Here is a 23,831-nt window from a genome sequence, read left to right on the forward strand (position 1 = left end):
GAACAGCCATTCTCCTAAGGTCACTACGAGTAAGCCCGAAAAACGAAGCCTCCATTGCAAGACAATAATTGAAAGCTCATCTTCAAGGGTACTGCCTAAAACGGTACGTATGCCCCTTTTAACATTCGTTGCTTCCTCTGGAGTGCCATATTTCATGTTAGACAATCTCATTACGTAGTTTTCGGGACATTATACTGCTTACTTGCTTTTTTCCAGGCCATATTTTTAATTCTAATAGCATCTATAGCCTGTTTCATTTTGGTTGGACTCCACCCCTTCTGCTTCGTTTTCACCATTTTATTCCCTTGGATTCTGGAAAGGAAATCCAAAAGAATACATTAAAAAATAAGAGGTACCATGTGGGAACCAGAAGGGGGCCCGATTTGAGGCACCCATACTATCAGATTTATTAGATAAACGTCAAAGTAACATAACTTAGATATAAAAATGATCCCCAATCCTTCCCATTAAAGAACGTGTATAGATATTATTACGCACCTTCCAATATCCTAACGAAAAGTAGCGATAAGTAGCACTGTCTCAAAACTTTGATTCACGAAAAACACGTGTTGTCATCTGAACAAGCGGTAGCTTGAGCGGATGACACGAGCGCTCCACTACATAGTGGCACAAGCCTAACCTAATGCTTAGAGGGATTTCCACCAGAGTTCAGCACAATGCAGAGTCTGGTACAGAGCCTGTATAGGGAGAGAGTGGCCATAGGTGAAGTTGCCCGTGATTGGTTGATTAGCTTTGGCAGAAAAATGGCGCCAAACGTCTGTCGAGCTTCCTATGTTCGCCGTGCTTTTGAGTTGAATTGAAGTTCAGAGGACTTTTGGAAACGATTAAAAGGTATTTGAATTATTGAGAGACTTGTTATGCTTGTGCATGCATGTTCGATTTAGTTGTATATCGTTTTTAGTACGTAATTAGCGTTTGCGATTTTAAATACGAGTTGAAATAATGAAGCGTTTTGTGATGAAGTCGGCAGGCCTACATGTTTGAAGTAAACACGTTAGTAATTGTACAGTGTTGTTTTTGACATCTGTAATTCGTTCTGCAGACGTTCGTAAACGATGCCAGGTTGTGCTGCATTTCGTTGTTCCAATAGAGGCGAAGGCTGATTTCGCATGTTAGCATTTCCACGCAATGAAGAAAGACGAAAGCAGTGGGCAGTCGCAGTCAACAGGGATGACATAAATCGAACAGGAGCCTTGTGGAAACCAACCAAGTACTCTTATCTATGCGAAGTAAGTCGTTTTTGCTTTTTACTACATATAAAACAACTTGCAATATACATAGTTAAATTTGAAAACGCACCTGTAAATTGGCTTTGTGAAAATTATTATAACACATTATTCTTATAAACAAAGGCATTTAACGAATGATTTCGCCATACTGTCTTGTGCTTTTGATTCGATGAGTGTATACTCCACAACTGGCCATTGAAAAGTCCCGCCCGCAGTTTGGCAGAAAAATGGCCGCCGTATCGTCCGGTTGGCCACTCTCTCCCTATATAGGCTCTCTAGGGAGTGGAGCCCTAGGGATCCGCTTTGGGCTTTGGGGCCGGGGGCCGGATTTAGATACTTTCGTCAATAACTTCGGTACCATATTTTAATATTCTGAACGATGTTTAAATTCACTGCTGCCTTCATAAAAATAAGAAATAATTTTTTCAAGAGAATTCATGATAATTATTTAGTATCCCCCTCTATTAAGCCTGTATTAGTTACAGTAGTCTAACAAAAAACTGCACTCTCCTAAAACGACTAGATAAAGCTGACTATCAGATCGGGACTTTAACATGGGTCCTTCACGGGATATGAAAATACGAATTTTTTTAGCCACGCACATCTCACAGATCCATTCAAAGTTTTAGTTCCTCACACGTTTGCCTACATGCCCTCTAAATGTCTTAGGGGGACTCCTGTGATGCTATAGGATTACCGCTCCAGGAGGGGGGGGGGGTGGGGGAGCCAGTGAAGACAGTGAGTTAATAACAGGCTCAGGGCATTACTGTCATGAAGAATTTTTACTCTTTATGGGCATATTGGCTGCAATGAGTGAAGCTAAATTCTGTGTTGCAGGCTGGTACTATAATCAATCATCTGCCTTTCCTGATCGGTGACATTGTTTTAATTTGTGACAAATGTTAATTTCAGTGCATTATATATGCCACTAAAAAGCAAAGACGTGTTTTTGCCGTCGCGCTTTACTATTTAAACAACGGTACACGGAGATTTTTAAAGTGACACAAGAAATTGTCATTCTACCCGTCAAAGACACGTTCCCATTTTAATCAAAACACGTGATCTTCTTGGTTTATTGATTTTTCCACTTTCTTTTTTTATTTTCTCATTTTCTCTCAAAGCTACTTGGAATGTATACAGTGAAACATAACGACAAATGAAGCGAAATGGATCCTCCTTTACAATTTTGAAACATCGACTGCCCACAAAATATTGGCGCATGCATCGAAGAAAAGCACTGACGGACAATACCTGGTGGCTTTATAATATTTCTTATTTTAAAGGGAATTATCAGCTTTTTAAACGGGGGCTACATGTAGACGAATTTGGTATAACGACTGTTCCATTTGCCTAACGAAGTGGAATACTGTGTGGCAACCCGCTGCACTACCGTATATAGGCTATGAATTCATTCGACCAGTTAGTCGTATATTTGGATAAAGGGCTGCGTGAAAAATTTACCTGCTGACGCTAAAATGTTTCGAAGAACAAGAAACCTTACGTAATTTTTACATCAGCATTCGCCACCGTGGGCAGCGGAATGTGTGTCAGCTGTGGATAACATGAGTTTCTTCTGTCATGTTGTCTGTAGTTTTGCAACCTAGAGTAATGGCTTTTTCTTATTTAATATTGTCCAAACAAGTCACGTCGCATTTGTACCATCATTATTGGGTCCTTATGTCGTCATCTATCTGAAAATACAAAATGTTTTATGATAGTAGGGGTGATTTGAAACTGAGCTCAAGTAGCGTATTGTGTCTACTGCTACCTGTTGTTTCTTACCTTCATTATTAGTCTGTGAGGATTCTTAGAACAGGCATGGAACAGTTGAATACCACATAGTTTGTAAAAATATGATGGATTATGAAGGTAGTCAAAAACCATACCCACTGTGCAACATGTTTTTGTCAGTGTTTACGTTTGTCTTCCGATGTTCTTATCCTATATAAGTATTCATCACACGAAACCAGAGGCATACGAACCCCACACATGTAAATTTTACTAAGGGCGCCTCAGCATCGTTTGGTACTATCTTCAAAATTTTGCTCCTAATAGGTGTACGGCTACTTCTTATATGCAGGCTCTTGCGTTGGCCTGGCCTCCCTTATTTTGAGATTTCGGTCCGTACACCTGCGACAAGACAGCATTTTTAACATTTCAACGGGCTGTTAGAGATCGATCGTAATTGAAAAATGCACTTCTTTACAGCCAAGTCCCAGTGATCTGGAAGCTGATCTGTGCCGACATTTACCTGTGTTATTTTTGGTGTGTTACTGCGAGTTCCTAACCTTCCTCAGCCTTGTCAGGTTGTACTCATTACACAATAAAGCGTCTCCCTTGTTTAAATAAATACTTTCTCAGACAGTGTTCTGACGTTTTTGTAATTAAAACCACCTGCGACAAGCTGCGTCCTCGGTAGTACCCTCCCTTAGATCCCTCTGGACCGTGGGTTTTTCGCAGTGGCTGCAAATTCAGCTGCAGCTGGCGCATTGTCCAGGCTACGCGTTAGAGCGCCTGAGTTTCCCAAACTCGTTAAGCTGCAACTCAGAGCGGGCTGGAACATCATTACGAACTCTAGCACAGCTTAGCTCCGAGTTCCTCGGGACGCTATAGCGACGCGATACACCTACAGGACACATTCATTGAACTTCGTCCTCACTTCTAGCCGCACGTCCCTTGAAAATTTCCGAGGCACCAATAACTTAGTAGCTGTTTACATACACATTACCTGACCAAAACTACCCGGACACTTATGAAAGAAAATTAATATCGGATGTGTCAAGATTTCGCCTTTATCAGGACTCGAACTCTGCTGGGGACATTTTCAGTTGTCTGAATGTCTGTGGAGGAATGGCAACCCATTCTTCCTCAAGAATCGAAATCAGAGAAGGCGGTGATGTTGGACGCTGGGGTCTGAAGTGAAGTCGACATTCTAACAGATTGTAAAACTGCTCGTTTTCTTCAGGTATGGCCTCTGGACAGGTTAGTTCATTTGAAGAATGTTATTGTCCACAAACCATTGACTCACATGTCCTTGGTTTATGACAGTGTGCATTGTTATGTTGATGCAAACAGTCAGCGCCAGCGGACTGTTCCTTGCTGTACACAGCCCACAATGCTGTAAAATACGTTCAAAGCCTACCACAAGTAGCGTTTTCCTAAGCACATCGGAAAACCACTCCCTGATTGCAGGTAACGCTCTGTAGCCATATTCCGTACCCAAGCTGTTCAATCGTATTGCCACAGAATATAGCGAAATTCGTGATTCCAAATCACCCGTTTCCAGTCATATAATGTGCAGTGTCGTCGTTCTTTACACGACGCAAGTATCCCTTAGCATTCAGTGCATAAATGTATGGCTTGTGCGCGGAGCTGCTAGCTCATTGTACTCCATCCGCTTTAACTCCAGCCGCACAGTTACTGTGCTAGCTAGACTTCTGATAGCATTTCTACATCTACATCTACATGCATACTATGTAAATCACATTTAAGTGCCTGGCAGAGGGTTCATTGAACCACCTTCACAATTCTCTATTATTACAATCTCGTATAGCGTGCGGAAAGAATGAACACCTATATCTTTACGTACGAGCTCTAATTTCCCTTATTTTATCGTCGGTGTCAACAAAATATTTTCGCATTCGGAGGAGAAAGTTGGTGACTGGAATTTCGTGAGAAGATTTCGTCGCAACGAAAAACGCCTTTCTTTTAATGATTTCCAGCCCAAGTCTTGTATCATTTCTGTGACACTCTCTCCCATATTTCGCGATAATACAAAACGTGCTGCCTTTCTTTGAACTTTTTCGATGTACTCCGTCAGTCCTATCTGGTAAGGATCCCACACCGCGCAGAGTATTCTAAAAGAGAACGGACAAGCGTAGTGTAGGCAGTCTCCTTAGTAGATCTGTCACATTTTCTAAGAAGTTGTTCGTAATTGTAATACCTAGGTATTTAGTTGAATTTACGGCTTTTAGATTAGACTGATTTATCGTATAACCGAAGTTTAACGAGTTCCTTTTAGCACTCATGTGGATGACCTCATACTTTTCGGAACTCACGAGTTATTCCTTCCGCTTCAAGAATGCCTGGTCTTGTTTTATCAGTGGTTGTTCCTTCGCGTTTCCACTTCACAGTCACATTACCAACAGTCGACCTGGGCAGCTATAAAAGGGTTGCAATGCCCATAATAGATATGTTACTCAAGTGACATACAATGACTAGTCCACGTTCGAAGTCACTAAGCCCTCCTGATGGAACTGTTCGGCTGTTACTGCTTTTCTGCTGACAACGTAATTCTCGCCTTCTCCTTTTATACTGTCTAGTCCGCCTCTGTTAACATCTAGCGGCCACTTGCGCATACCACTGAGTGTCCGGATACTATGATCAAATAGTGAACGTTTCGATGACGAACAATTAAGAGGAAGCTTTTGGGGATAAGAAATGAGCAACTTACGTACTTCAAGATATAATGAGCGAATGCAATGTTACTGGATTATTGATCCTTAAACAATGAAATTGCTGCCCACGATGATGTAGTCTATTAATGCCGGTGAAGAAGATGCGCGGAAGCAGTGGTGTGCTAAACGATAGGCACAGCACAGCGAGCTCAGTTCCTCCGGAATCTCGCGTAGTCTCTCAGATAATACGGAAATGAGTACCAGGACGTTTGTAATTGCTAAGTTGCCCACATTAGAGAACCCGAAACAGTGACTTTGGCTGCTTCCTGAAAACCAGAGGCAAATACCGATGTGCAACCTCAAATTTGTACCATCGCCGAGAAGTGCTGTGATTTAATTCTACTGAATTATCCATGCGATTTGTCTGATTAAGATCAAATACAAGCTCTCGACCTGCATCCAGTCGATCACTTCAGGTGAAAACTCCTTAGTAAGATAACAGAGACTTTCAGCCAGTACATTATCCGTCATTTCCCTTAGCGATGTTTTTCTTGTATCTACTATATTAACCTTTTGCTTGCGGTTCCAATTTTCGTATTTAGTTCCTCTTTTAGATATTATACGCACCTTAGTAACATGTATTGCAAGTCAGAATCAACTGTTATTTAAAGTGACACAATAGGTTTTGTGGAGAATACTTTCCACGAGCTGCTCGTGTGAAACATTATAGGAGAACACTGCTTATTGAAGTATTTCAATCGGAGCACGAGGTCAATACATGACCATTTTGTAAACTAGTTTTATTTAAAAGACGATATTTTAATCTACGTTAATTAATTACAACATCGATATGTTTCCTAATATTTTGGCTAGACAGAATCGAATGTTAGTTTCTTAATCGACTGATTAAATCATTTATATACAGCTTTACGGGCCCCTTCAGGAGCTCACGCTCGCCGCCTGGGGAATAAATGGAGCGGTCAGAAGACAACTAGCGCAAGGGAAGTGCTACGAATGCCCATCCTCCAGAGGAGCGATCTTACACTGCTGGCAATTAAAATTGCTACATCAAGAAGAAATACAGATGATAAACGGGTATTCATAGGACAAATATATTATACTAGAACTGACATGTGATCACATTTTCACGCAATTTGGGTGCATAGATTCTGAGACATCAGTACCCAGAACAACCACCTCTGGCCTTAATAACGGCCTTGATATGCCTGGGCATTGAGTCAAACAGAGCTTGTATGGCGTGTACAGGTACAGCTGCCCATACAACTTCAAGACCATACCACAGTTCATCAAGAGTAGTGACTGGTGTATTGTGACGAGCAAGTTGCTCCGCCATCGTTGACCATACGATTTCAATTGGTGAGATATCTGGAGAATGTGCTGGCCAGGATAGCAGTCGAACATTTTCTGTATCCAGAAAGGCCCGTACAGGACCTGCAACATGCGATCGTGCATTATCCTGCTGAAATGTAGTATTTCGCAGGGATCGAATGAAGGGTAGAGCCACGGCTCGTAACACATCTGAAATGTAACGTCCACTGTTCAAAGTGCCATCAGTGCGAACAAGAGGTGACCGAGACGTGTAAGCAATGGCACCCCATACCATACGCCGGGTGATACGCCAGTATGGCGATGACGAATACACACTTCCAATGTGCGTTCACCGCGATGACGTCAAACACGGATGCGACCATCATGATGTTGTAAACAGAACCTGGATTCATCCGAAAAAATGACGTTTTGCCATTCGTGCAATAACGTTCGTCATTGAGTACACCATCGCAGGCGCTCCTGTCTGTGATGCAGCGTCAAGGGTAACAGCAGCCATGGTCTCCGAGCTGATAGTCCATGCAGAGGCAAACGTCTTCGAACTGTTCGTGCAGATGGTTGTTGTCTTGCAAACGTCCCCATCTGTTGACTCAGGGATTGAGACGATCCGTTTCATCCATGCGGATAAGATGCCTGTCATCGCGACTGCTAGTGATACGAGGCCGTTGGGATCCAGCACGACGTTCCCTATTACCCTCCTAAACCCACCGATTCGATATTCTGCTAACAGTCATCGGATCTCGACCAACGCGAGCAGCAATGTCGCGATACGATAAACCGCAATTGCGATAGGCTACAATCCGACCTTCATCAAAGTCGAAAACGTGATGGTAGCCATTTCTCCTCCTTACACGAGGCATCACAACAACGTTTCACCAGGCAACGCCGGTCAACTGCTGTTTGTGTATGAGAAATCGGTTGGAAACTTTCCTCATGTCAGCACGTTGTAGGAGTCGCCACCGGCGCCAACCTTGTGTGAATGCTCTGAAAAGTGTAGTGGGACGAAATTAAGCGTCACCCATCCACCAAAGTCAGCCCAGTTTGCAGGTGACTATAAGTTTAATTTAGTTTTGTTTATGTGTTTTCTTATTATTTGTAATAAATGTGAACTATCTAAAAGTTTGTATTTTTTTATGTGTTTCATGTACGGAGAGGTCGGCGCAACGAACGGGGACAGCATCTTCGTTGCCGCGACCAGAGAGGAAATTGCTGGCCGCTATACGTCGCGGGTCGACAGCCAAGGAGCAACAGAAGATCCTGGAACCGAGTTGTTGCGTCGTGCTTCTAAAAATTAAAAATGAAGTTTTATACTCTTTTTGTACAACAATGACATCATATAGATCTTAATCTTATTGAAATGTTAGTCACTGTCTGTCAACGCTCAAGTTCACATCTGTATGTGTAGGAAGCTAATAAAATAGTGTATGCTACTAAAGTTGAAACACGTGTCTTGAAGATTTATTTATGAAGAGTTATGTGAACGGATTAATAATATATTTGACAAGATTATTGATTCAGACAGCGTTGGCCGAAACTTTGAATCTAAAAAGTTTATTTAATGTGTGATTCTGATATCGATTAGATCAAGATAACGTGTGTCGATATAATTTTCTGAGGAGAAACAAACGAAATTTAAATTCGAAAAAGTTACGAAAACCAATTGGCCCAAGTGATGTAATTCTCTGCACACGACTCAACTCATGTTTTACAGTTTCGTTCAAGAACCATTCTATGACAATTTAAAAAGAATATGAATCATTTTTGAAGTGGGTTGTAACTGACGTAGGTGACGAAGTCTGCACATGGTCATATATCAAACCAAAACCTAATACGTCGTAACACTACACCGTGGCGACCTTAGAAACAGGACTTGTGTGCAACTAAGGCACACAGGTACGAAACAAAGCATCAAGAGTCCTTCGGAAGTCAACGCGAGTTTCTTGGAGCCTTCACCAGCCAGCGGCGACTTCGCGGGTGTGGGCATCTGACGGAGTGCAGCCAAGCAGTACGGTCACGCAGTTGTTCCACGAGAAGGCGCATCTGTTGGGCAGCAGCTGAACGCTGCAAACCTCGACAACCCTTTTTCTCCCTAAACTAATAGGCCCAGTACGTCAGCTGCGGGGCGTTCCTCCGGCTGGTATTAGAGGTGTTGCTGAGGGCTTCGCCTGTCTACGGCGGTGCCGGGCGTGGTTGCAGCTAGCGACGTTTCCGGTGTTCGACTCAGCGTCCTGCCGGTTGCGGAAGCGGGGTCGCAGCATCTCAGCGGCTGCATCGACGGCTGTTACATCTGCAGCCCATAGCAGCACACTAATCATCGAGAACTACAAATTACAATATTAGTGTCCGGTGAGTTTGTTTCAAGTTGGAAGTGGAGTGTTGTACATAGGAAGTGTGCTTTTACAGGATTGTTGATTACAAGTCTGCGTGTGTAAATAGTTAATATCTTACAATAATGTCGGGAAGTGGAATGTCAGACGAAGAGCAATCTATGTCCGATAGGAGCATGAGAGCCCTTTTTAGGGCGATCGCTAAATTAAAACAATCTAACGAGGAATCTACTGCTAGATTAAAAGAGGAACTAAAACAGGAATTAAAACAGTCTAACGAAGAATCTATGACTAGATTAAAACAGTCTAACGAAGAATCTACTGCTAGATTAAAAGAGGAACTTAAAGGGGAGCTAACAAAATCGACAGACAGGTTACAGGAACATCTTAATGAAACCAGTCGAGAATTAAGTGATAAAATAGAGTCTTCTAAAGTTGAAATGCAGGAAAAACTAGTAGGACTTAGTAATAAGATTGCTGATAATTGTAAAAGGTTAGAAGAACATATCCAGGAATCGCGCGAGGAAAAAGCTCGCATGCGAAACGATATCACTGACTTAACCGAGAGACTAGATAGTGTCAATATCTTAGTTGTAAATGAAATGCAGAAAAATAACGATATGTTACGAGATGAATCTTCTATGCAAACAGAAAATGTTCGCAGAGAATTATTGAAATCTATTAAAGAGGTCTCTACCAAACCTGTAGAGATTTCTTCAATAGATAATGTAGAATTAGAGACATTAACTCATCAAGTAGAAAAGGACCATACCGAAATCGAAAACATGAAATCTTTAATTACTGAAATATGCAGTAACTTTGAGACTGCCAAAGATAATAACATTGATGAAGGTACAGAGCGTTCACATCGTGAGCACAGTGAAGAATCGATATTAGCTAATCGAGTATCCAATACAGAAATGCGGATACAGGAAATTACTAAACGGTTATCGGAATTAGATAATAACGAGAACATTTCAGGTAGCAGAGGTAATAACATAATCAGAGACAACAGTCGCATCGAATTTGCTAGCTCGGACGACAACAATATGAATAAAGCAATCACGGCAAGCCAATCCGATGCAACTCCGTCTCTGCAATCTAAACAAAATCCGACTATTTCTCTCGCAGAATGTCTGGATGACATAACGACAAATTCAAATGTAGCAAGTCGATTTCCTGTATTCAAACCAGGAGGCGAACTTCATCCTATAATCTTTATAAAAGCTTTTGAAACATCATTATCTTCTAAATGGAGTAATGAAAAACGCATTCAATTTGTAATAGGACATTTAGAAGCAGAAGCTGCGGAATGGGCAGTACTGCATAGAAATGAATTCAGGGATTGGGATGATTTTGTTAAGCAGTTTAAACAAAATTATTGGTCAAGACGAAAACAACAACACTTAACTTTAGAGTTGTTAGCCCCTCCTCCATATTCTAAACGGTGGAGAGGTTATAGGAATTATTTTGAATGGAATTTAAACCGTGCTAAATTAATTGAAAGTCATCTAATGCGAGTCCTAATTAGTGGATTACCGTATTACATAAAGGAAAGAAAAATGTTATTCTACGAATTATACAAAACCTTAATAATGGGGACGAAACAGTTAACACCCGGGGTGTGTGGTTATATTTTAACGACTTGTTGTATTGGAAAGCACAGAGGGAACACCAGAGATGGAAAATCTGCATTCCGAAAACTGTTGTGGACGAGTTAATTACTTATATTCATGAAGGTTACGGGCATTTTGGAATTCATAAATGTATTAAACATCTAATGAAGTATTATTATTTCAAAAATATGTCACGTATTGTGAGAAGTATTATTAGGGCTTGTGAAACCTGTCAAAAGGTTAAAGTTAATAACAAATCCAAGCGTTATAAATTATATGCTGTAATTCCTCGAGGTTTGTGGGATCTACTATCATTAGATTTTTTCGGCCCTCTGCCTCGGAGTTCAGGAGGATTAACATATGTGTTTGTTGTAATGGAATGTTGGTCCAAACATGTGAAACTGTATACTTTGAAACGAGCGAATACAGCAAGCGTTATACGCTGCCTCACCCGAAATTACTCTGTTAACTGGGGCATTCCTAAACGACTTATGTCTGACAACGGTAGTGCCTTTATTAGTCAAAGATTTCAAGATATGATAAGACAATATGGAATCAAACATATCTTAATTTCGAAATATCACCCTCAAAGTAATTCAGTAGAAAGAGTCATGAAAGAACTAGGACGATTATGTAGAACTTATTGTGCACATAAACATACTCGGTGGGCCAAACTAATGCCTGAATTCGAAAAGATATTAAATGAATTGCCTCACCAAACGACGGGATTATCACCTATAGAAATTTTAGGCAAACGAATTATAGGTGAGCCTTTACTAGCTGCTTTACCTTGGCCACCAGTAAATGAGATCCAACAATGTATCCCAGACGAAAAAGTTTGCGAACAGATTGTAAAAAATGCCGAACGGAGAATTAAAAGTTATAATCAACAGGCTATAGAACCCTCATTTCAGGTAGGAGATCTTGTGTTAGTACGATCTCATCCTAAAAGTTCTAAGATCGGTAAGGAATGTAGAAAATTCTTCTTTATCTTTGAAGGTCCATATGTTGTACATAAGATTGTACATCCCAAAGCATTACTTCTTATGGAACCTTCATCAGGTGTAATTAAAGGATTATATAGTGTTGATCAAATGAAACCCTTCATTCCTAAATAAGTTAATATTTAGTATATGTTACACACGGAAGAGCGTTCATAGTTTATTGATGTGAAGTTTTTCGTGATAGTTACGTGTTATTTTAAATAAATGACAGAAAGCTTAAACATGTGTTCTACAATAATCTACTGGTACTTCAAAAAGAGAAAGATAACTAAAAGGGGGGATTTATATGGAGGAAATTTTGCTCTTAGGTCTAAAGGAATTTTGCGTATTTTAAATTTACTCGGATAGTAGGAACCAAAGGGGATGGTTAATAGTTTTAGGGACCATGGGCGTCCAGAGCTATATGGCTCACGAGAACATAGCAGAGTGCCTTTAATAGAGGTTTGTAATAGTGTTAATATAGAACACACCAAACGGGGCTCTCTCGCTTGTTTCTCCTAAATAAATGGCCATTACCCAACAAGGTGTCCGAAGGTAAAGAGAGCCGTGCCGAGATTCTAAAGAAAGTTTTGCTTGATTTCTTCTTGACCTCAGGCATAAATAAGGCATTAGGGAAGAGAATGACGTAAAGTAAATAGTACTATTAGTTATTGTGAGAAACTTATTAGTAATATACATTCTTGAAAAGAATAACTCTAGTAAATAAATGAAACTGAAACTAATCTATCACAATTTGAACGCTCTGTCCTAATGTACAACGTTAAAGAACGTACTAAATTAGTATTTATTAGCAACTATTAACTGAAGAGGAGCAATCTCCCTATATTCGGTTACGAATTACCATAAGAGCACAATTAAGAGTAAATGACAAATAGTCACAACGATATCGTATTAAAAGGATTAAATCTATCTAATAGCAAGGACTCTAGGTTACGTAAAATGTGAGGAAAATGTATTAACAGTCAAATATTGTATATTGAACAGTTTTAATTCCGGTTAAAACCTGACAAACTGAGCTTGTGGGTGGGGTATGTAGTGGGACGAAATTAAGCGTCACCCATCCACCAAAGTCAGCCCAGTTTGCAGGTGACTATAAGTTTAATTTAGTTTTGTTTATGTGTTTTCTTATTATTTGTAATAAATGTGAACTATCTAAAAGTTTGTATTTTTTTATGTGTTTCATGTACGGAGAGGTCGGCGCAACGAACGGGGACAGCATCTTCGTTGCCGCGACCAGAGAGGAAATTGCTGGCCGCTATACGTCGCGGGTCGACAGCCAAGGAGCAACAGAAGATCCTGGAACCGAGTTGTTGCGTCGTGCTTCTAAAAATTAAAAATGAAGTTTTATACTCTTTTTGTACAACAATGACATCATATAGATCTTAATCTTATTGAAATGTTAGTCACTGTCTGTCAACGCTCAAGTTCACATCTGTATGTGTAGGAAGCTAATAAAATAGTGTATGCTACTAAAGTTGAAACACGTGTCTTGAAGATTTATTTATGAAGAGTTATGTGAACGGATTAATAATATATTTGACAAGATTATTGATTCAGACAGCGTTGGCCGAAACTTTGAATCTAAAAAGTTTATTTAATGTGTGATTCTGATATCGATTAGATCAAGATAACGTGTGTCGATATAATTTTCTGAGGAGAAACAAACGAAATTTAAATTCGAAAAATTTACGAAAACCAATTGGCCCAAGTGATGTAATTCTCTGCACACGACTCAACTGATGTTTTACAGTTTCGTTCAAGAACCATTCTATGACAATTTAAAAAGAATATGAATCATTTTTGAAGTGGGTTGTAACTGACGTAGGTGACGAAGTCTGCACATGGTCATATAGCAAACGAAAACTACTACGTCGTTACACCGCAAAAGGTAATCATTTGCATATCACAGCATCTTCTTCCTGTCGGTTAAATTTCGCGTCTGTAGCACGTCATCTTCGAGGTGTAGCAATTTTAATGGCCAGTAGTGTATTTAGGTTCCGCATAGTCTTACAGCCTAGCGTATGTACTTACGATGCCGTGCTTAAAGTGGAAAGGAGCACTTTTCAAATCGATGAAAAGTACATGATGCCGGTTTAAGAGCTTCAAGGATGGCTATATGTTTATGTTAGATGATGGTGTCTTTAAATTGCTAGTGTGCTTTAAAACTGAGCTACAGTTAAAACATGTAGAGAAGCAGGTCCTTAATAAGTTTCACAAGAAAAATGGTCTCGCTGACTTTCATAAAAATTTTCCTCAACATAAATTTCCACTACTTTACAAGTACAGAGCTACGATTATGTCAATGTTTTGATCTGCATCCTTGTGCGACAACTTTTTCTGCAATGAAGAGAAAGAAATCGCCGCCTGGTGAGGCCGAGGGATTCTAGGCACTTCAGTCTGGAACGCACGACGGCTACGGTCGCGGGTTCGAATCCTGTCTCGGGCATGGATGTGTGTGATGTCCTTAGGTTAGTTAGATTGAAATATTTCTAAGTTCAAGGAGACTGATGACCTCAGATGTTAGGTCCCATAGTGCTCAGAGCCATCTGAACCATTTGAGAAAGAAATCAACACAGAGAAATTCACTGACGAAATTCTAGTTAAACGCTTATCTTCGAATTAACAGTACTCAAAATGGGGCACCACACACTGATGTTACAGTGAAAAGCAAAATAAGTAACATTCATTGACATTTTTATGGCTAACTGTTAAATAAAATGGTAGTAAAACAGAGGTTTGTAAATTGCTGTATCAATTGCAAAAAAAATCATGTTCCATGCTTAGCAGCTCCAAGTTTTTCGCTTATCAAAACATTAAAAGAGATGTTTCATTTCATTGTCGGTCTACCCGACGGGAGAGCTAGTCACACGCCATTTACATTTTTTTACTGTCATTTCTCATTAAACAACTGTCTTATAGAATAAATTAGCCACTAAATGCGTTAATTAGACACTACAAGGCGTCATATCTGCATATGACATTATCTGACGTAAAATTTTGATGGTAAAGTCTCTTGATCCCATCCCTCCCTCCCCTACCCTTCGCTGAGCAAATCGGTGAACAGGCCTAATGCACATCACGATAACATTCTTTTTGATTTTGATTTTGGCATTTTCGTAGTTTTTTGTTTTGTTTTTGGGTGTTTTAGCCCTTCCACCCCACGTTCAAGCCAGTTCAATCAATATACGAGGGTTGTCCAGAAAGTAAGTTCCGATCGGTCGCGAAATGGACACCACAGTGAAAACGTGATGAAGCTTTGCACAGATGTGGTGGTAAAACATATAAAGTATATCCGTCGATCGCATCAAGACGGTCTTTTCAGTTGTGAGCGCACTGTGAGCGAGTAAAGGTGCCTAGGACAACGATGTCTCCCGCCAAGTAGGGGGGCCTGCTAAGAGGCTTCGCCTTAATGAATGCAGCCCACCTAACACAACTGCAACGCACTTCCTTCTTTATGGCGATTCTCAGCCGCACTCTGCAGCGTCAGTGAAGACGCTCCTGCAGCCTTTTGGATGGAAAGTGTTCGATCACCCACAACACAGCTCTAATTGGCTTGTCCTGAGTATGTTCACATGGAACGCTGGATACGAAGACAACACTTGGACGCTGACTACGCGCTATAGACCAGCGTAGAAAATTATGGGAAAGCACATACGGCTGCCTTCTATGACGATGGTGTTGGAAATTTGGTATAACGCTTCTACAAATGTCTAAGTCGGAGCGGCGACTATGTAGAGAAGTATCTGGAAAGTGTAGCTAACTATTGCAAGTAAAATGTTTCTGATTTTCACTGTGGTTTCCATTTAGCGACCGATCGGAACTTACATTCTAGACAACACTCGTATTACAAACACTATTTGCATGCGAACTGTGCCGGAAATTTGCGAGGAACTCAGAATGTCATTTAGATACATTTAGGTATCCATATAGCGGGTCATAAGCATACCTTAAAACCATATGAAAACAATTTGATTCGTAAAAGACGTCGTTGCGGACAGAGTTAGTACGGTATCGACTGGAGTAGCAAATAGGTGCTATGACAGCTACAGATGCACTTACTTACAAGATGTCACTGTATTGTTTTCACCTAGTGGGAAGATGGCAAACGTGGTGAAGCGAGATAGGTAGGCACCTCGGAAAGTATCTTACACACATGTCCCACGCGAAGATCCTTGCGCATCAAGGGTGGCGCATTGTCAGTTCGGTTTCCAGCAAACATTGTTCTACTGCGGTATGGGCAACAGGTGCAGAACAGTGTGAGAGTGGAATGGAACATCAACCGGTAAAGTACTCCAAAAGTTGAAGTAAGCCGGGCAGTGCGATTACTGCGTTCAAAACGTTTAAATTGGATACATATTCAGCACGGAATTCTGGCGCTACACGGACCAGATGCATTGTCCCTTTCAGCCATAGTAAAATGGAGCCAAAAATTTGACCATCACAGGCTTGGGTGATGCTAATTGGGAAGTCAGGATCTTGAATCATGCGATTTACATCTGTTCAGCAAGCTGAAAGAACCTCTGGGGGGAAAGAGAATTTAAAACGATGAGGACGTTGGCACAGCGGCTCTCGAATGGCTTCGTGGTCAAGGAGACGACTTCTGACGTCGAGGAACTGAACGATTGGTGGAAAGTTCCGACCGTTTTTAAAGAGACCTGGTAATTACGTTAAAGAATGGTGTCATCTATCTGTGTCACTTTGAAGTGTAGTGCAGCATTCAGTAGAAGTTATTTCTCCTTCTTTCTTGGCTCTACAGCTCATGATGAGCCTTGGCCTCTTCTACAATTTCCTTCCATTTCTCTCGGTCCTATGCCTATACTCTCCAGTTTCTATAGCCCATCTTCCTAAGCTCTTCGATTAATCCATCATACCATCTGGCTCTTGGTCGACCACCTCCTCTCTGCCCTACTGGCTTTCCTTGTAATATTCTTTTTCGTACCTCAGTCTGGATGATCTCACTATCCTTCTGATGGGTTGGTCTTTGTATATGATATACAACTCATGGTTGTATCTCCTCCCCCATCTTCCTCTTTCACAGATTGGGCCGATAATTCGCCTAAGTACCTTTCTTTCAAATGCATCCCGTGTTTCAATATCTTTAGTTGTTAATGTCCAGGCTTCACAGGCATATGTAAGCATTGGTCGTATAAGTGACTTATAGATAGTTAATTTGGTGCTAGCAGTCAGGAGCCTTGAGGATAGAAGTCTTGTTAGGGCAAAATAGGCTCTATTGGCTAATATTAATCTCTGCTTAATTTCATGGGAAGTACCATTTAGATGCGTAACTGTCGAGCCCAGGTACTTAAAATGTTCGGCTCCCTCAAACGTATAATTGCCCCTTGTTATTGCATTTGGCATATTTTCCCTGTGTGCCTTTCCAGCTGCCATATATTTTGTTTTTTGTTCATTAATAATTAACTCCATGTTCCTACTAGCCTGTTCGAGAGCTGTAAATGTCTCTTCCATTGCTTTTTGGGTTCTTGCTATTGTATCTATGTCATCCGCTTAGGCCAGTATCTGCACTTATTTATAGAAGATCGTTCTCCTATTCAGAAGGTTTGCATTTCTCATCACCTTCTCCAGGGTGGCATTAAAGAGAAGAAATGCCAATGCATCCCCTTGTCGCACTCCGTTTTTAATACTCAATGAATTGGACATCATTCCTCCTATTCTTACACTCCCTTGTGTTTCGCTCATTGTCATTCTCACCAGCCTTATCAACTTTCTCGAGATTCCCAGTTCATCTAGAGCTTGATATAACTGCTCTCTATTTATACTATCATAAGCTGCTATGAAATCTATAAAGAGGCGATTCTTGCCAAACCCGTATTCGTTAGTTTTTGCCAGGATTTGTCTTAAGGTGAATATTTGATCTATAGTTGACTTCCCGGGAAGGAATCCGCATTTGTATGGACCTGTCTCCCTCTGTATGATTGGGTTATTAGAAGTTATGGAAGTTATTTAGTCTGCCATAATAATGTGTAACTTACTCTTTAGAATTCTCTCGTATTTCAGTGTATTTCACTTGTTTTTATTTATGCGTGGAGGCGAAATAAACTTTAAGCAATGATTTGTTTGTTCTTTGTAAAGGTAGAAAAAAGCGCTGGAAACAAAAAAATGAAAGGGGTGGATCTACAACCTTAGAAAACCAAAGAACACAAGTTAAGGAAGGGAGGAAGAGTAGTGTTAATTGTCCCGTCGACAACGATATGTCATTACAGATGGAGCTCAAGCTGGGATTACAGAAGGAGCCATACCAGTATTTGCGTTTAGCGATTCAGGGAAATCACAGAAATGCTAAATTGTCCAGTCGACCTCTCGAATGCGAGTCCAGTGGGCGAACCATTGCGCTACTTCGTTCGTTCACCGGAGTTGTGTATTTGAGACTGTTCATTATTTGTGGGGTCTCGTATTAACGCCATTCAAATATACTGTACGTAGATAGCATCGGCTCTTTCGATCTTATAAAGTAATCTCCTCGAACGAAGCAGTTACCTGCTCGTTGGTTTCACGTAGTAATAAGGAGATTATAATATTTCACCTGGTAAGATGGTAGCAGCCTTAACATTAATAAGACGCGAGTAACTATTATTTTTGTGCTTCATCGCAGCGTTACGTTTACCACAAGTTTCATACATTCACTGAGTTAAATTAAAGGAAAAATAGTATTTACACACAGAAATTTCTCATTATCGCTTAAAATGCGGATTATCGTCACAAGTAGGAGGCGCAGATAGTAGAGATATGCCTATCCATGACGTGAACGGCCGTGGGAAGTAGCGTTAAAAACCAACGATTATTTAGTTGTCGTCGTCAATACAGCGCTCACTCGCTTCTCCGACACTGCCACGCTGCTCTGTTGTATGCTACATGCAGTATTTCCTGTGGTTTGAACTCACATTTCGACACTGCTCACCCTTTTGTATTAAAATCATTCATTGCTCCGTCACACTACGGCAGCATTTGTTTCACTCCAACTTTATCCTGTTCTGCTATCAAACTTTACCGACAGCTGTTCATATATGTATAATCATTCCACGGGCTTTCCTATCTGTACCTCATTGGTTAGTATCTTTAATTTCACTTCTATGAAATTACGATTACTTCCACTCGCAGCGAAATTTCTTCCAACGGCCACTTCGTTTCTACTCTAATATAAATGACGAGTGCTGTGATGTGAAGCACGAGTCTCATAGTTGTGAAACATTGTGGAGATTTTCATCTTACAACGGATATTAAATGATTAAACATTCATTCTATTGTGACTGATGTCCAATATCAGCATCATTAAAGGATCGATCCCTACGGACACAAATACACTCTTGTACTCGTAACTTGGAAGCGAAGAGTCTCAGAAAGTCATCTTCAGGCATATTTTGCTATGCTTGAAACACACGCTGAGCCCGTTAATGCTCGCTGGAGGCTAGTGTCAAGGTACATGTATTCTCACTGCATCCGAGACACAATGAATGGGTGGAAAATGAGGGACCGTCAGTTCGGTCAAAAATCTGTAAATTCCTCAAAGTATATGTGGTGTTGAACTGTAATGTGACGTCTTGAGTTATTCTGCTGGAAAATGAGTCCAATGGTCGAATCCATCCAAAGCTCCCCATACCATGATTCGAAGACTGGCAAAATTATGGGTCCACGACAATCGCTGCTTTCTGCGATCTTTCACCAGCTCCTATAAGGACCCGTTGGTGTCAATCTGACCGCAACAGCACAAAAAATGATTCGTTGAACGCCACTGAATTTCCTTGATGAACTGAGTCAGTGGTAAACGACGCATGGCAACTCGAGATCTCAGCCCCAGTAACCATCTCCCGACTGCTCGTGCTGACACGCTGCTTGTAACCTCTTCGTGGATTTTTGCATTCCCTCGCAGCCAGTTGAACAATCCTCCCAACATCTTACGATCTAATTCTTATGAAAGCAGAAAGTACTCTTACCTAGAGTTTGTCCTGAAGCCATCTCGTCACCACTGGCTCCGCAGTTATCTACAACCAAAAGTTTGTGCGATCTGTCGGTATGATGCTCCCGTGTTCTTCATGCCAATGATTCGACTTTTCTCAGAGATATTGACAAATTGCACATGCACGTCCTCTGGACATGCTGCGTTGAGGTGTCCACCTGAAAAGTCCAGTAACGTCAGACCGACCGGCCTTCAGCTGCTGGAACTGTTTCTTTCTTCTTTTTGTACTGGAAAGGTGCTGAATGTATGGCCTTACGATGAAGTTTTAAGCAGATTATCCCATAGGCATCTAAACACTAGAGTACCAGTTTTCCAGAGCTTTGTCAAGATAATCATGTTGTTACACTTTCCATTTCCGTCAGTACACTCGTATTTGGTCCTTAAGGCTCATCCATCTATGTTCTGCTTCTTTGCATTTCCTTTTGATTTCATTTCTGAGTGATCTACACTGCTGATTCCCCACCCCATCATGGGGGTTTCGTAGCCAAACCGGTATAAAAGAAACACTAATAGAATTACTTTGCTGTTCGTCTACCTATCTGTCTCTCCGATTGTTAAAAACCTTTTCTCAGGAACTGGTGGGTATATCAAATTGAAATTTATGTCACATACTGTCTGTGGACTGTTGGCCGTGTAATAAATGGTATCTTCTGAGTCAATACAGTCAAATGATACTTGAATTTATGTAATATGTTTTGATAATCGCAAACTCGCTTATCAAAACGTATATGGTACTTCCCATTGATCTAGAATCATGAACTTTCGCAGGCAGCATGCTTTCACTGCAAAAGTAGATGAAACAAATCCGAAAATTGTTCATTTATATTTGTATCATGAGGAGAATATGCAGCTTTTATTTTTTGTTAACTGACTTCATACTTTAAATTCAAACATTCTGGAAAGTCTTGGAAATCAGGGACTGATATCTTGCCTGTATCAATGTCGATAACAGGTAAAAATAGTCGAGATTCTTGGTTTCTAGGACGATGAACTGCCTAAATACATAATTGAATTTGTATGGAAGATTCAAGGCGCCAGTCCTAAATATTTCTTTCTTTGAACGAAAAATGCCGATACTTCTTGAGTTATCCATGTGCGAGTTCCACAACTTTGGACCAGGGGAGAGTGTTGTACTCTGAAACACTTTTCAGGCTTGTTTCTCTAGTCAGTCCTGTAGCAGAAGTTCACTACACTTTCGTGTCCCATTTCCAAATGAGACCATTCAGTTTATGTGTACTGCAACCTTTCCTCTGAAATTTTTCTCCAAATATGAAGAACAGTTACGTACCTAGGAACAAATATTCTGTTCAAATTTTAAGAGTTGCACTCACGAAAATTTTGTCAATACTGTGTCAATAGTGTGTTACACTATGGCTTCACTGCACACCAATAATCAAAATAAGAAGAGGTATTATCGAAAACAACTATAAATTAAAAACATTTTGAAATAGAAGCTATTGGCAACTAACACAAATTTCCATTTTGAAGAAAGGAGAGATTGTTAAGACATTAATGAAACTCAGATCATTTGCAAATATCACGCATTCCATGGCAGAAGACGTTCCTCCGTTTCAAGGTACAAGATGGTGCACCACCGACCAAGTTTGGATTAAATCGTCCACGAGTCATGTAACTAGTTTTAAAAATATACAGAATTGTACTCACCATAAAATTCTCTATGTGTAGAATTAACAATGTCCTGCAAGTAGCTTTAGTCTGTTGTATAGAAATTAAAAATGTAATATTTACAAACGCTGTACGAAACATAACCACATATCTCACAACAACAAAAACAGCAGACATTACCGGGAACGTACGTATGGCTATTTCTAGTGCGTATTACTTCATGTAATTCTGAAAGAGCCGGCCTTAGTGACCGAGCGGTTCTAGACGCTCCAGTCTGGAACCGCGCGACCGCTACGGTCGCAGGTTCGACTCCTGCCTCGGGCATGGATGTGTTTGATGTCCTTAGGTTAGTTAGGTTTAAGTAGTTCTAAGTTCTAGGGGACTGATGACCTCAGAAGTTAAGTCCCATAGCGCTCAGAGCCATTTGAACAATTCTGAAAGTGGTTACTGGATGAAATACCAACCTAGAAACAACGTATGTTCCTAGGCACGCTTTCTTCCATGTACAATACTGGCCCCGATGTTTACTGAGCTTTTCGATTATTTAATTAATGTTGCAATCCTCTACTCGAAATACCCCGAATCTTTTACTTATCGTGGTAGTCATAGCTCATTTCCACTGCGACGCAACAATTTTTGATTTGGTGGTACCAGTAAGCCCCCATTTCTTTAAGGAGCCCAGTTTCCAAGTAGAAAACAGGTTCAAATGAATTTACTTTACAAATGAGTTTATGTGCTAAATATATGACATTAAGAACGTAAGTGAAAAAAAGTTAGGAAAGATTTGAAATTATGTTTAAAGTTTGTTGGAAGTCGCTAAATGCCCTCATTCTCAAATACTGGGTGATTGTGGTCTGGGTAATTTGCGCTCCATTTTAAGCAAAACAAAGTTTTTCATGTATCTGCACGTTTACAGCATCGTATCTGCTGAAATGTGTGTCATGAATGGCATATTTTTGCGGGTACATTCGTTTATATGCGTAGATACTCTCTGCAAATTGTGTTGTGAATAGAGTGAACAATAAAGCAGTAATCAATTAAAATTTCATGTCTGAAGCTGAAGTTTTATTGCATGATCTGCGAAAATGTAGTTAGCAATAAACATTTTTTCTTTCGCCATTTAGGGTAGAAGGGTGTCAGCGTGTAAAAGTTTCGTAGTGATTTGAAATTATGTGCAGAGCTTGTTGGAAGTCGCTAACTGCTCTCATTCTCAGATATTAAATGAATAGAGCTGAATATCTGCGTCCCGTCAGTTACAGTGCCTCAAGACCAACGCAGTCTCTAACCATAATGCTTGTCTCATCGCTCAAATGGTTCAAATGGCTCTAAGCGCTATGGGACATAACATCTGTGGTCATCAGTCCCCTAGAAACTACTTAAACCTTACTAACCTATGGACATCACACACATCCATGCCCGAGGCAAGACTCGAACCTGCGACCGTAGCAGCAGCGCGGTTCCGGACTGAAGCGCCTAGAACCGCTCGGCCACAACGGTCGGCTGTCTTATCACATTAAAATTTTAACATACGATTATACCTCTTAACGACTAGATTATGATAGCATTTTAAGTTTTTAAATACGATCGATAATTAAAAGAAATAATGAAACTCAAATTTTTATTGCCTTTGAAAGCCGTTAGATAGGCAATATGGAACGGGAATTTGTTTCATTCAGGGATAGTAGCTAGTGATATGCAATGAAGTGACAAGTCATGGGAAACCCCCTTGTTATCGAGTCGGACCTCCTTTTACCCGGCATTGTGCTACTCCTCGTGGCATTGACTCAACAAATCGTTTTAAGTTCCCTGCAAACGTATTGAGCCAAGCTGCCTCTACAGTTCTTCACAATTTGTCGCTGCAGGATTTTGTGCACGAACTGACCTCTTGACTACGTCCCATAAATGTTCGATGCACTTTTTATCGGGTGATCCGTGTGGCCTGATCCTAAGCTCAAATTGTCCAGAAAGTTCTTAAAACCAATAACGAACAACCGTGCCCGCTGACATGGCACATTGTCATCCATAAAAATCCTGTCGTTGTTTGGGAACGTGAAGCCCATGAATGGTTGCAAATGCCCTCCAAGTAGGGGAACATAATCATTTCCAGTCAATGATTGTTTCTGTTGGACCAGCGCACTCAGTCGATTCCATGTAAACACACCCCACACCAATATGGAGGCACCATCAGCTTACACAGTGCCTTGTTGACAACGTGGTTCCTTGGTTTCGTGGGACCTGTGTCACACTCGCACCCTACCATCAGCTCAGCTGAAATGGGGACTCATCTGACAA

Source organism: Schistocerca piceifrons, chromosome 5 (genome assembly GCF_021461385.2).
Source record: "Schistocerca piceifrons isolate TAMUIC-IGC-003096 chromosome 5, iqSchPice1.1, whole genome shotgun sequence".
In the NCBI taxonomy this organism is placed as follows: domain Eukaryota; kingdom Metazoa; phylum Arthropoda; class Insecta; order Orthoptera; family Acrididae; genus Schistocerca; species Schistocerca piceifrons.